Genomic DNA, 5,050 nt, shown 5'->3' on the forward strand with positions numbered 1-5,050 from the left:
TGGGCAGCTTTCACAGATTTGGTGTAAATGATTCAGTTTGTTTATCAGGCTCCTAATACAAGTAAATAGAAAGTCTGCTTTGATGAGAATGATGGGAAAACACAGAAACTGCTAAATGAAAAACAAGAACTCCACAGGGTCTACCAGTAGGATAGTTCATCCATTTTTAAGAAGTCAGAATTTAACTACATCAATAGTAAAGTGCAAGCAAAACTGTCACTTTTATTCAGATAATAACAATTCAAAGTGCTTTTATGATGCACTGAAAGCTATTTATGGGACTAAGGCTATGGTGCTTCTCAACTACTCAGTGCTGATAGAGTCACATTGATTAATGATAAGGATGTGATCCTAGAGAGATGGGCTGAAAACTCCCGTATTTTTAACAAATATTAACCAATGCAGAAGCTATTGATTATTAACTCAAGTTGAAGTCAATCAATCCTTAGTTGAAGTTCCAACTAAATTACTTCCCCAGTTGATAAATGACTAAAGAATATGAGCAGACAGGTTTGAATCCCCTTAGCCTCCTTTCAAGTGGCAAAGCCCCTGGTGTTGATTATATTTTTTAATTGACACCATATTTTTCCAGGCACATGTTATGAAAGATTTTCAACATTCAACCATATGCATATGCGTCTTTTTAAGCTACATAATTTCCTTGCACCTTCCACTCCTACTCCCTCCACTCAGCAGCAAATAGATGGGATAAACATGCTTACTAAACATATTTAGTCATTTTAGGTATGAGGAATTAGAATTAAGGGAAAAGAGAAAAAATCATGAGATAAGGAAGAAATACATAGGAGAATTGTTTTTAAAAAGTGAATGCTGTGTTCATCAGATTCTCAAAGGTTTTTTTCTGTTTTGTTTTACTTTTCTTCCTCTGGATGGGGATAATATTGTCCATAGGCAATCTAGTAGGGTTGTACTAACTCTTTGAACTGATGAGAGGAGCTGTATCCATCAAGGTTGATAAACTCACAATGTTGTTATTACTGAGTACAATGTTCTCTTGGTTCTGCTCCTTTAACTCAGCATCAAATCTTGCAATTCATTCCATGCTTGACTAAGAGTCTGACCATTAATGACTTCTTGTGAACAATAGTATTACATAATATTCATATAGTACAACTTGTTCAACCATTCCCCAAATGATTGGCATCCCCTCAATTTCCAATTCTGTGACACTACAACAGAATTTCTGTGAATATTTTGGAACATGTGGGCTTTTTCCTATTTTTCAAGATTTCTCTGCTTATAGGCTGTAATTGGAATTGCTGGGGGAAAGGGTATGATTAGTTTTATTGCTCTTTGGACAAATATCATATTGCTCTCTTGAATAGGGGAATCAGTTCACAACTCCACCAGCTAAGCACTAATGTTCCAATCCCCCCACAACTTCTCCAACATTGTTCATTTTCCCTTTTTAGTCCACTGTCAATTTATCAAAATTTTGCCAATTTTATAGGTGTGAGGTGATATCTCAGAGTTTTAATTTGCATTTCTTTTTTTAATATAATTATATATAGTTTTAATATCTTTACTTGAAAAACTGTCTGCTCATATTATGATTTATCAACTAGGGAATGATTTTAACCTTATCAATTTGATGCAGTTCTCTATTTTAGAAATGAGAACTTTATCAGAACCTCTAGTAGTGAAAATTGTTTCGCAGCTTTCTGTTTTCCTTCTAATTTTGGCAGCATTGATTTTATTAGTGAAAAAACTTTTTAACATAATATGATCAAAATCATTCATTATGCAGTTTATAATGTACCCTAATTCTTGTTTGTGCATAAATTTATCCATTTTCCCTAGATCTGACAGAGTACTTCCGTGTCTATTAATTTATCTATGATGTTGCACTTTATTTCACAATCCTGTAATCATTTTGACCTTATTTTGTTATAGGGTGGAAGATGTAGATCTATACCTAGTTTTTGCCATACTATTTTTCAGTTTTTCCAACAATTTTTGTCAAATTGTGAGTTCTTATTCAGAGCTAATATCTTTGGGTTTGCCAAACAGTAGATAACTGTATTCCTCTATTACTAGATCTTTTGAAGCTATCCTAATACACTGATCCATTACTCTAATTCTTAATCATTATCAGGCAGTTTTGATGACTGCTCCTTGATAGTATAGCTTTAGTTCTGTAAGAACTAGGTGGCTCTACTCCCGTCAGCAGCCGTGGCCCGAGCGGCTCCAGCGGCCGCGGGAGCTGGTCAGTTCCCGCACTCCCTCCTTCCCTGGTGTCCTCCGCCTCCTGCTCCCCCGGAGCGCCGTCGGCCATGGTGCCCCTCGGCTCCGTGACTAGCCTGCTGGGCTCGGTGTTCCCCTTCCTGCTCGTCCTGGTGGATCTGCAGTACGAAGGTGCAGAATGTGGAATAAATGGAGATGTTGAAAAGCATCTTGAAATGGGCAAGAAATTATTGGCAGCTGGACAACTAGCAGATGCTTTATCTCAGTTTCATGCTGCAGTAGATGGTGATCCAGTAAAGTGGTTGAATTGAAGACTGATTTTACAGCAGCAGGATTACAGAGAGGTCATTTACTGCTTAAACAAGGAAAGCTTGATGAAGCTGAAGATGATTTTTAAAAAGTGCTAAAATCTCATCCAAGTGAGAATGAAGAAAAGGAAGCCCAGTCTCAGCTACTAATAGCTGAAGAAATGCAGCGCTTACGTTCACAAGCTCATTCAGCTTTTGATCGGGCAGATTATCAAGCAGCTATAACTTTTCTTGATAGTATTTTAGAGGTTTGTGTTTGGGATGCAGAGCTGTGAGAACTTCGAGCTGAATGTTTTATAAAGGAAGGGGAGCCAGGGAAAGCTATTAGTGACTTAAAATCTGCTTCCAAATTGAAGAATGACAATACTGAGGCTTATTATAAAATCAGCACAATATACTATCAGCTGGGAGATCATGAAGTGTTACTCAATGAAGTCCGAGAATGTTTAAAACTTGATCAAGATCATAAAAGGTGCTTTGCACATTATAAACAAGTAAAGAAGCTTAATAAACTTATTGAGTGAGCAGAGGAGCTCATCAGAGAAGGCAGATAAGAAGATGCCATTAGCAAATATGAATCTGTCATGAAAACAGAACCAAATATGCCCATTTATACTATTCGTTCCAAAGAGAGGATTTGCCACTGTTTCTCCAAGGATAAAAAAACCTGTTGAAGCTATTAAAGCATGTTCGGAAGTTTTACAACTGGAACCTACCAATGTGAATGCTCTCAAAGATAGAGCAGAAGCCTATTTAATAGAGGAAATGTATGATGAAGCTATTCAGGATTATGAAACTGCACAGGAACACAATGAAAATGATCAACAGATTCGAGAAGGACTGGAGAAAGATCAGAGACTCTTGAAACAGTCACAGAAAAGAGATTATTACAAAATCTTGGGAGTAAAAAGAAATGCTAAAAAACAAGAAATCATCAAAGCATACAGAAAGTTAGCACTGCAGTGGCACCCAGATAATTTTCAGAATGAAGAAGAAAAGAAAAAAAGCAGAGAAAAAAATTATTGATATAGTAGCTGCTAAAGAAGTACTTTCGGATCCAGAAATGAGGAAAAAGTTTGATGAAGGAGAAGATCCTCTGGATGCAGAGAGCCAACAGGAAGGTGGTGGCAACAGTTTCCATCGAAGCTGGAATTCCTGGCAAGGCTTTAACCCCTTCAGCTCAGGCGCACCATTTCGATTTAAATTCCACTTTAATTAAAACCAGCAATGTTTTTCTGCTACTATTCCTCCTCCTCTTAACTTTTTTAAAATTAGAAAACAAAACCTTCCAGTTTCAGGACCCTAATGAAATATTTCAAAATTTTCTGTTTTCCATAACCAAAGAATTGTTTTAATAGGAAGAATCTGGTTTCCTGTCCATTTTAAGCTCTCTTGTTGGCTGGGGTGGGATGATAAAGGATGGTATGAGGTTCAGTGCCCATGTGAAGCAATTAAGTCTGGGGCAGACTCTCTTAAGTATGATTTTTTTTTTATATTTTCTGCATTGGAGAAAATCCTTAAGCATACATAAGCCAAAAATGAAGCTGTTGTTTTCGGAAGACTGGGTCATGTTTCAGTATTTTTAAAGAGAAAGATTAATGATGAGACCAATTACTGAAGTGTATGGATTTAGTGTAACTTTGTTTTCTGAAGCATAGAATACTAGACTGGGATTTTGAAGAAATAGAACAGTTAGTTTCTAATGTTTTCAAATGGTTATTTGTTAATATCTGAATTTCCATAATCTATTTAGTTTAATATTATTTTTTCTGTATTATCACAAGTAAAGAAGTGAGAATCCTTTATGTAGAAAACTTGATACCAAATCACAGCTGGGTTTAGACTCCTGATTGGAGTTAGAAAGCTCATTTTATTTTTTATTTTATTTTACTTTTCTTTTTTTGGTAGTTGAATGAGATTTCCCCAGGATTGCATAATTGGAATTGGATATCCTGAAGACCTGGAAACATTTTCATTTAAAACTAAAAAGAGATAGCTTGTGTAAAAAGTTATTTACAAATGTTGAAAAAATTTTAAACAATATTGTTTCTATATAGAGAGAAAATTTGTTATTAATAAGTTCTTTCCTGTCTTACAAAATTTTCAAAACCAGAATTTGATTTTGAAACTTAAAAGTTGGACATATAGGCCTTTGAATGCAGTATTTCAAGAATCCTTTATTATGGTGATTCTGTTAATTTTCCCATCCCTTGGAGCCAGACCTGAACACATCAATTTACAGTGGTTCATAGGATTCTGTTTTGCTTAATTCTGAGTTTAGAGGACAGTTAGTTTACTTAAACATTTCAAAATCAAAACTTTGCCTTTACTAAAGGTACCAGTCTGATTTCAAGTTCCTGGGGTTTTAGAGAATCTTCCACAATCTTTTTTTTTTCCTTCCCTAGAAAAAGGTGCCTCAACTTGCTGAAATATACCTAATTTCTTTGTAACAATGATAGCTTCTGATGGGTCACATGTTCCTTCTGTGAGGTAATGATACTGAATAGTAATGGCTATTCAGGCTTACTAATAGAGAA

At 35.6% G+C, this 5,050-nt stretch overlaps 1 pseudogene; it reads left to right on the forward strand.

The window, feature by feature from the left end:
• The first annotated feature begins 2,286 nt into the window (after nt 1-2,286).
• On the forward strand, nt 2,287-3,902 carry LOC141492018 (dnaJ homolog subfamily C member 3 pseudogene; annotated as a pseudogene).
• Nucleotides 3,903-5,050: the final 1,148 nt, after the last annotated feature.

This window comes from Macrotis lagotis, chromosome 6, assembly GCF_037893015.1.
Source record: "Macrotis lagotis isolate mMagLag1 chromosome 6, bilby.v1.9.chrom.fasta, whole genome shotgun sequence".
Taxonomy (NCBI): domain Eukaryota; kingdom Metazoa; phylum Chordata; class Mammalia; order Peramelemorphia; family Peramelidae; genus Macrotis; species Macrotis lagotis.